Source organism: Gouania willdenowi, chromosome 5 (assembly GCF_900634775.1).
Source record: "Gouania willdenowi chromosome 5, fGouWil2.1, whole genome shotgun sequence".
Classification (NCBI taxonomy): domain Eukaryota; kingdom Metazoa; phylum Chordata; class Actinopteri; order Blenniiformes; family Gobiesocidae; genus Gouania; species Gouania willdenowi.
In genome coordinates, this window is record NC_041048.1 from 10,784,286 (window position 1) to 10,794,805 (window position 10,520).

The 10,520-nt window shown below is 36.4% G+C and overlaps 1 protein-coding gene across 1 annotated transcript in view; it reads right to left on the bottom strand.

The window, feature by feature from the left end:
* cdh22 (cadherin 22) overlaps nt 1-8,929 on the bottom strand; it is a 230,293-nt gene extending 221,364 nt beyond the window's left edge. The window contains exon 1 of the mRNA XM_028447030.1: nt 8,680-8,929. The gene's annotated coding sequence lies outside the window, so the exon portion shown is untranslated. The remainder of the gene's footprint in view (nt 1-8,679) is intronic.
* Nucleotides 8,930-10,520: the final 1,591 nt, after the last annotated feature.

A 10,520-nucleotide genomic window follows, 5' to 3' on the forward strand; every position in this document is an offset into this window, starting at 1 on the left:
CGAAGGTCAGGTAAACCACTGAGTGAGGTCTTTTCCATTAGAACTGTGCCTGACTTTCTCTGACAGCCCATCAAAAATCTGATTTCAGGGACACTCATTGTCAATGAGAATCTTCGAGATGAAGAGAAAAAAAACCACCTCATTTTACAGCCAGAAAAGGATATGAGATTAAACTAATACCACAGAACCATTCAGTGTGACAGAAAAGTAATGGCACATTTCTATCATCGTAAATGAATTAATGTTTGCTGATATTTTTAAAAAAAAAGCTGCTGAAGAGGAGATTTCAATAAATGTTACTGTGTGAGCATTTACCTATAGAAATTAATCCCACAGTTATTTACATAAATCTGTGCACGAAGTAAGGCTGCAACAACGAATCGATAAAATCGTTGGGAACAAATTTCATCATCGATTCATTGCATCGTACGATTATGTGTCAATGACTGTGACGCGCAGCCGTTTGCTTCATTCATATTTATTGCTGTTGTGACCCATGGCCTTGTTTCCGTGCACAGTTCCGCATTCACTTTGATTGATAGACTCAAAGACAGGAAGTTGAAGCCTATTGGCTGGGTACACTCAGCTCTCGTTTCCATTTGTATAGGGGTCTATAGGACGAAGGAAGGATTTATATACATTAATGTATATGAATGACCACCGGCACTAGAAAAAGACTAGTATGGTATTTTTTTGGATTTCAAAATAAACATAGATTTTTCAGAAACTCCAGATATCAGCTTTAACATATTACTGCAAATAAAACAAGATAATTATTGAGTTGTTGCAAATTGTACTCTAATACATACTAATGCTATACTATCTTTCTAATTCTCATTTCATTAGAAAACAGCAAACAATGACAGGTTTCATGATGACAAACACAGGATTTAACCACAGGAAGAAGCTGTGTTGACTGAGAGCATCCTCAACATGACATGATGCCTGTGTCCATGGTTGAAGCTTTACTACAATGATCTGCACCTTTAATCCAGGTCACATTCTCCCCTCGCGGACACATTTTACAAAGCTCATGGAGAGAAAATATGAAGAGACTTTTAAGGAAGTGAAGACTGAAATGAACACAAACAGCCAACTGTCTCTCACTGCTGATATATAGACACGTGTAGCCAATGAGAACTACCTTAAGGCAGGCATACACTATGCAATTTTTGGCCCGTTTTGAGCTGATTTTTCAGTCGCGCGTCTATTTTTTGGGATCGTGCGAGTCTCTGCTAGATCATGTTAACACCTCACGACTAGCTCCTGATCAGCAATCCAGTCGCTCCTCGTGAGGATATCTCACACTCTCACACTGCGCATGCACGAACACTGTAGGACCACTGTAACATTGACGAACTGTACTGTCCACATCTGTCCAGCCAGTTCCCGGTCCATCACATCGACGTCTTTTCTTTTTTAAAGCTCTTTTTGCTGAGATTTGCGAGTGCCTCTCCACTTCCAGGTTCTTCTTTTTCGTCTGTTTTATTGGCGACGCTTCAGAGTTCTTCTTCTTCTTGTAATTTGTACGTTGCATTTCCGGAAACAATACCCCGACGTGTCGTGTGTGAACGTACAGTGCGAGCAGTCACATCGTGTCAGAGTGTCGGTCCGTACAGTCTGAGAACATGAATCATGAGCTGCGCACATTCGGGCTCTGCACATGAGTCGCACTGTTTAAGCTGAAGCTGAGTACAACCATTAAAAAAATAATCACACAGTGTATCCCAGCCTTTAGGGTGGCCTGCCACTGTATTCACAATGGGACGAATAAAGGCTGAAATTAAAAATGTGTCTTATCCGATTGATTATGAAAATAATATTTTGTTGCAGCTTTAGTACGAAGTATATAAAGTATTGTATAGTATTGTATAGTCCATTTTTTTCTCTTACAAATATGGGATATCTTTGCATGTCTGCGTGTGGAGGGAAATGTGTTTGTGATTCACAGCATCCTTGTGTCTCCGTGTACACACTACTACAGCCTATCTGATAATTCAGCCTCAGAATGTGGATGACTTTCCCTGGCTTGGCAGCCTTCATCCCCACCAAAGCCGAAGCTGATGCAGAAATACACCACGGCGTAAGCTCTGCCAGTGGGGTTATTCCAAACTCTCAGGATGAGTCTTTGTGAACCGTGACATCCAGGTGAAGAACTGCTTGTTTACAAAGCAGTTGTTCTTCCTACTCCAGTGCAAAAGGCACAAACGTAGACCAGCAGACCAGCAACAAACACTAATGAATAAACCTGGATCGCATCACCGCAGATTGAATCCTGCCTCCAGGAAACAAACACAAGCACACTATTGAGCACTCGCAATGAAAGGCCTTTTTTTTTTTTTTTTTCAACCAACAACAGTGTACGTTGCATCAAATACAACTTGTTCATTAGTCTGTTATGCTGCGACATTAACAAAGCAGTAGCAAACATCTGCTAAGTTGACAAGATTCTATGTTCATTATCTATAGTTATAGTTTTCGTCAGCTATATTTTTTAAGTGGCAATAACTACACTATGACTAATTTTATTTAAAAAATACATATACAGTATATATATACACATGTCAATGAAAACTATCAAAATATATTGATGTTTTCATAATTAATCTTTAAAAAAACAAAAAAAAACAATAACTCTCATGCCCTATATTTCAGGCGACTATATCTGGAACAAATTTAGTCCAATAACATCTTAATGTCATTTAGTTGAGTGAAACTAGAATATATATAACTGAAATAGTCCTGATGACTGAATTTTTACAAAAACTAAGTTGCATTTTAGACTAAAAAGTACGACTAAAACTAAATGTAATGTAATGTTTAAGTAAGTAATGTTTTATTTATATTGCACCTTTCACAGACAGAGGTCACAAAGTGCTTTACATATCCACTCATTCACATTCACACACCAAATGAATGAACAAATAAATGAAAATGTGTTGTCAAAATTAACAGTGATTGAACGCTTTTCACAGACTGTATAGCTATGATTAATTTGGATAGGCACCTTTTGTTATAGAAACTTTCATTTAATTCATCAAGTGCACTGACCTCTTGGTTAAAGGTAAAGAAAACATACTCAAGCTTTTTTTGGTTTTGATCATTTAAAAAAACAGAAAAAAAAAACTATATTTTGATTTAGTTTTTGTCAGTCTTTTGACTAAAATGTAATGTAGTTTTAGTCCCAATATAGTGATCAGAGCTATTTCAGTTATATTCTAGTTTAAGTCAAATAAATGACTAAGTTTTTAGCCGACTAAACCTGTTACAGATATAGACAACTAAAATATACAGGATAAGTGTTCATGGATTATTTTTTTCAAAGATTTAGTTACCATTGATCAGCCTGATATGGGATGGTATTAATGTTTGTAAATACACAGATTTTAAGTGATCAAATGATGAGTTGTGATTTGATTTAGTCCCATGTGATGAAATTATAGTTTGGTTTTTATTAGTTGATGAAAAGACAAATATTTTGCTGTAGTTTTTAACATGACTTTTTAAATTTTCAATTAGTCAGTCTAGTTATCATCACTTAAATGACGAAAAATTTTAGTCGACAAATACTGATTTCAAATCTCTGACCACAAATATACGTTTAACAAAACCAAAAGTACAAAGAAAAAAGATTCCTCGTCGATTCAGCATTTTTCCTTTAAAACAAATGGTGCCTGTGAAAAAAACCTCTAAAAGCATATTTATTATTCGCTAGTGTTTTCCCATTTCAGCCTTTCAAAAACTCATTGGCGTCCTGCAGGGGGACACGGGACTTGAACATTGTTGGATGACAGCGTTTCCTACAAAGCTCTTTCTCAAATCAGGTAATACCCAAAGTGTAAAATCAAGCATGCAGCATGAAGCGCACAGCCCACAACTCAGTATCTCCTCTGACAAAGTGATTCCATCACAGAGCAGAGGTGTTAATGTGGTTGATGCGGTCACCGCCCTGTGGGGGTAATGTAGTGACAAAGGGTTTGACCGTTTCTGACCAACGTAGCAGCACTTCTGAGCAGCGAGGGTTGGGACTGTAAAACGTGTGAGAAAGAGAGAGCAGAGGAGAACCTGACCACGAGAACTGATCACTTAGTCAGTCCAATCGTTCCCAAGTCTGTTGGTAATAAAAGTCCCAGGTTTATCCTTGTATAAACAATATTTACTGCCATGTGATTCTCACTTCTCCATTTCTGTTTCCTTTGAGAGTGCTTTTTCATTTATTCGGTCTTATGTCTGCTCAAACATTACTCCACACTTATGCACCGGCTTGCTAAACGGAAATCAATGTCTCCTTACAGTAGACTGCCTCGTCTAAATGATTTCCCAGCTTGTGACTGTGTGTTTGTGTGTGTGGTAGAAAAAAGAAAATAAAAGGGTGACAAAGCAGCAGGTGAACACGCACGTTATTTTGCATACAGCTAGAGCGTACGTTTCTGTAATTTGTGTGTGTGTGTTTAAAAGTGTGTGTGGAGAAAAAAGAAGCCTGGCTAGAACAGGCACTGAGAACACAGGCTAGCAGTAATACATTCAGTTTTGGTACATAAATCACAATCAGCCCATTCTGCCATCTGGGTTACTGCTACATGGCCCCTGTAATGTACATGCTGGTTAGACCGCTGAGTGAATAAATGACAAGACCTGGACACAAAGCTGAAACGTGTCACCAATTACAGTCACAGAGCAGATGCTCCAATTTGTTACATCTTTTCCTGAACTGTTTTTTTTTTTTTTCTTTCTTTCTTTTTTGTTTTTTTACTTACATCAGACCTTTTGAGGCTATTATTTTAAAGGGTCAAACATTAGAGATGGTACGGTATTTGCCATAGAATGTAATATCGATTGAAATCAATCAACGTGTTGTTATTGGAGACATGATAAAATCAAATACGGCACCTTTTCCATTGCCAAAGTTGAATAAGTATTCCAATTTTGAACAGATGATGTTTATTTACGGAATAAATTCAGTGTAGACTTCACCTGTTTTTTGTTTCGTAAAGAGTAGTGATAGTTTTTACGTGTATCGGCCGATGCGTGCTGCTGCGTTCACCGATCCGCATTATTTAAGAGAGCAGAAATGAGTTTTACTTGTTCTTCTTCTACATCACCTGTTTTTAATATTTAACATTTTTTTACTTGTTCTATTTAACCTTTGTTAATTTCAATAACTGTTCCTTTTTTTAAAAAATTGAGACTCGTACCGTTTGTCATCATCGTTGTGTAATTTTTATGATGCTACTTTTGCACCCACAATTTACATCGCCTCCAAATATCGGCTCAAGAAAATCAGCAGTCCATATCGGTATCGGCCCTAAAAAAAAAATCCATATGGGTCCATCCCTAATAAAGAGATATATCATGTGACTAAAAATTTGATCTATGTGTATATATCAGTATTGGCTAGGAGTGTGCTTTGAATCGAATCGATAAATCACAATTTGATTTTGATTTAGTATTTATTCACTGATCTTTCAAATTATACTTGGGATGGTTGCAAACTTCTGACTTAAATTGGGGCGGCTTACCCAGCGCAGATTCGTCTGCATCCGCCATATTTGTACTGAATGCACTCATGCGTTTCGCAGGCACAGAAGTCGAGTTGACGTTGCTAATGCCAGACTATAGCACAAGATTACTAGGGTTAGAGTGAAAAAAATAAATAAAAAATCAATTTCAGAACCTAAGAATTGATTTTTGGAAAATTTCAATGAAATCCATCCATGATTGATTAAATTGATTTTAATTTTTTTTTAACGCAGCTCTAGATGATACAATACCCCGTGACCCTGATAAACGGGAATTAGCGGGTTTGAAGATGGATGGATGGATAGATGATACAATACGATTCACAATTTGCATGTCACAATACAATATATCCCAATACTAAACAGTTCGATAAGCATCACATTATCAATAATTACAAATTTCCAACGTACCAATATCAAAAACAAGTGGTATGTTTATCAAACTGTCAAACTACATTTTTCAAAATTATTTGCTTCCACAACAGATTCTGATTATTTAAAGTTCTTAAATTATTTTTTTCGTGTTTTTTTTTTTTTCTAAGTTACCAAGCATTGAGGAGTGAGTTATTTTAATAAGGCCTGATGAGGTTCACTGACACCTAGTGACTGGGCCTGTATGTGCTGTGCATGTTAGCACAATTCAATGTTTTTGGGTTTTCTGTGCGTAAAAAACACGTGATTAAAAAAATTGATTTGGACATTTTTCGGATCGAATATGATACCCGCTCAGTGAAATAACGCGATATATGAACAAATCAATTTTTTTCTTACACCCTTAGTATTGGCTAATATCAGAAATTGAACATTTAATATTGAACAATATCAAATATAAAGGACCAAACCGGAAAATATATCAGCATGACAACAAAAAAAAAAAAACTCAAAATCCACTTGGCAAATAATGAAGATGATGACAACATCTGTAAGGTCTTTACCTCATCTGGAATATAGGGAATTTTCTACACACCCCCCGGATCACATTTCCGAATAGACGGTCAATAGAGGTCGGAGACCTCACAGGGAGATCCAGCCTCTCTCACCCTTTACAGCACAAATCAGCATCTAATTGATTAAAGTAAGTGACTGGCTGCTGGGACAACAGGATTCTCTCTCTTTTACCTCAACGCCAATTAGCTCAGGAAAAATGGCAAACAGGAAAGCCAGTGGTTTGAATAAACACATCTGTGCAACACACACACACGCATGCATGCACACACGCACGTGTAGGACAACATCGAGGACTCCCTTCAGGACTAAACATGATCATTTTTAACCACAGTCAAGGTCACTGAGTAATATCCATATGGAAGTGTAACAGTTACAAATCATATTTTCTTATATGAAGTGCACACGTGTGCATTTCAGCTGTCTTGTCACAGGAATAGATCATAATTCCCTTAGATATTACAAACACAAGGTGACTGCTCTCCTATAGCAAGTATTGTGACCATTTTTGTAGTTTTAAATATCTATAAACTAAGTGGATGTTGGGCAGAATTATAACGTTATGTTAATACTAGGGGTAAAAACCAGCAGTAGTCATACTAAAAGTGGGGGATTGTATATCGTGTGACAAGATATCGCGATATCGAAACGTCACAAGATATATCGTTGACGTTGATGGTATGAGTGGTATCGCGATATTGGGGGAGGGGAATATAATATACTTGTTTCAACTGCAGGAGACACATGGTCAATGTCCAAAAGTGCTAATATTGTTGAAAAAGAACATCTAGAGGGCTGTGTTGACTGTTCGAGTTGGTGTATTTAAAACAAAGAACATTTGATATGAAAAGTTTATGCACAGATAGAAATAATTTTTCTGTTTTTGAAAAATGTCATGATGACGACATAATTTGTCGGGTTTTTTTTTTTAAGCCTGTTTTTGCAACGTATTTGCAATATTTTATATATTAAAAAAAAGTCTTATTATTCAATTCAACTTCATTTGATTAACTCAAATGACAACAATAGTCATTTTGAAGCGCTTATTACAAAATACAATATTCAAATTATTATTATGTATGAATACATAAGCACAGCTGGAGTTAAAGTCTAATAAAAGCATTGATGTTTTTTTTTTTTTTTTTTCAAACTGCATTTATTTATTTGTCTCGTATCGTAATCGTGAGCCCCGTATCGTCCCTAGGTCATATAGTTTAATGTTGCACCAACCCTGGATATCTTCTAAAGCCGTTATGTGATAAACAAACATGACACAAAAAATGCTGCTGATGAGAAAAGGATCTGTGGAAAATCCATTAGATCCACACGAGGATTAAAACAATTAAAGAAAACAAATGTGGTGCAGACAGTTGGAAGAACGAGTAGAGGAAATAAATAGATAAATAAATGAATAAATAAATAAAAAGGACAAAAACCAACTGATGTTGTTCGCAGCACTAACGAGATTTTAATCTACAACAACTGTGAGGGAGTGGAAGGGATTAATAACGCGTGTCCGTGTCTTTAGTCTGTGCAACAACAAAAAAAATGTTAGTCAGCTTCTTTTTTTTTTTTTTTTTAAGGCGTATTTCATTCAGCAGCTTTATAGTGCACGGTGGCTTGTGTCCAACTTCTCTCAGTGCATCAAGTGGCTGCAGGAATCCATCATTTCACACGTGCTGCGGTTTAAAAGTCAGCGTTTTTAACACCGGATGCATTTGATCTGACATCATTTAAACAAACGGTTATTATCATGCATTGCAGGGAATATCACAAGTGCATTTCCGATCTGTGTGTTGGTTTTACATGGATTAATAAACACATTTTAACTATAAAAAAAAAAAAAAATAGTAAATAAAAAATAAAAGATCACCCACGCGTGCGTATCCCGTGGAACCGCGTGCTTCCCATGAACCTGATTATGGTGATTACCAGTTCATGAGATCAATCGTATGGTCTGCAACAAGTTAGATGACAAGATCAGCCGCGGAATATGAACCAAAACCGCCATAAATGTGTATTCTCATGTGCACAAATGACACGTGCAAACAAAATAAGAGAGCATTCAATTTTTTTTTTTTTTTTTTTTTTTTTTTTAAATATATTTCTATGCATAAAATTATGTGATTTTTCTCGGTGTAACTTGTGACTCTTGTAGATTGATCAAATAGAATAAAAGTGCACAGTGAAGTTCTGCATTGAATCAAAGTCTTACCTTGTTCTCAGCACAGTCCTCCAAAAGAAGCCTTTTCCTGTGGCATGTTGGGTCGGAACGTGTTGCATCACTTACACTTACAGGGAGTGTCACTTCATCCAGCGTGCACAGCTGTGTGTATGTATGGTTCCCAGGTGGACAGGTGGGGATGAGGAGGGAGAGGTGTGCGTGTGTTCGCTCAGACACTGCGCTGCGCTTCTGCAGCCTCGGGTTCCCAAAGAGCGCACGGACTGAGAGCAGACACTGTGTGTTCCACTGTGTGTTCCACTGTGTGCACGGTGTGGAAGGCCCCTGGTGGTGAGCGAGAGAACCTGCAGAGAGAGAGAGAGAGAGTAGAGAGAGAGAGAGAGTGAGAGAGTAGAGAGAGAGAGAGAGAGAGAGAGAGAGAGAGAGAGAGAGAGAGAGAGAGAGAGGCGTAGGTTCAGGATTTGAATTTTTTTTTTGGATCACTTAAAGATTCAAAAACAGTTGAACCATAATTTCCCTAAATTTCCCTAAGAAAAAACAAAAAAGTCAGGAAAAAAAGAGAAAATAAATCACTACCTAACTGATAAAATAAAGAGACAATGTCTGAAAAGTTATCAGAAGCTTTTTCCCTACATATATAAATAAAGTTTACATATATAAATATAAATAAAGTTTACATATATTCAATTCAAATCAACTGTATTTTTACATCGCCACTTATAAACATAGCCATCTCATAGCGCAAAATATTCAATTTAATTCAACTTTATTTTTATAGCACAAATTAAAAGCGCGCTTAACAAAATATAAAGTCCATAGTAACAAAGAAACAACTCAACAATATCCACATGGACAAGCATTAAGCGACAGTGGGAAAAAAAGCCCCTCTTTTATACTGTATATCAAAATATATACATTTTTAAAGAAAAAAACAAACAAATGAGCATATATATAAACAATAGTCATCTCATAGCACAAACTATCAAAATATAAAATTCTTGAGGAAAAAAACCCAACAATTCAACATGAAAAAGCATTAGCTGCACTGCATGGGGAGAAAAAAACGTCCTTGTAATGGAAAAACATCTCCAGCTGGGTTGGTTGGGTTTAGTGGACATTCCAGAGAAGTGGAAACTAAATCTTGCAAAACAGTCAACATGAAATAAAGAAACTGAGGAAGCTGATGAATTTTGTTTATAGCATTTCATAAGATGAGTCAGACATAAGTTGGGTGCTATCTGTAGCTCCGATTCTAGCCCCGCCCTTTTCACCAAGAGTGGTCGACTGCATATTTTGGCTCTGAACCCCATATATATAATTACTTTTAAGAAATCCTATTTCATTAATCCAATTACAAAGGGTGAATGCAGTGATGAAGCCTCCAATAAGGTGAAGAACTACTGTAATTACTGTGTTTATATTTTTATGCCACTCTTTACCTAATTACCCCACGGGAATTCATAAAAGATTTCTGATTATGATTCTGATTTACACAACACCAATCATTTCCCGAAGTAGTTAAGATGAAACACATATTTAAAAAAAAAAAAAAAACTGATTTTTTTGACCTTTCCATTCTAAAATCAACTTGTGTTTTTCTATATATAAACATACACACACAAAATAAGAAACATAACAACAGAAAGAATGCCGTCATCCTCTCCAGGCAGTTTTTGTCTACATTTTCTCTTCTCTTTCTCTTCCTTTTCTTACACATATTAAATGGAAAAACAGGGATGGAACTTTTTAGATCCAGACAGAATGAGCATTAAAAAAAAACTATATAAACAAACCAAAAAAAAACAACCAGCGTTTTCCACTGAGGAAGTGTCAGCTCAAATACGTGATACACAAGACACACAGATGACAAAAGT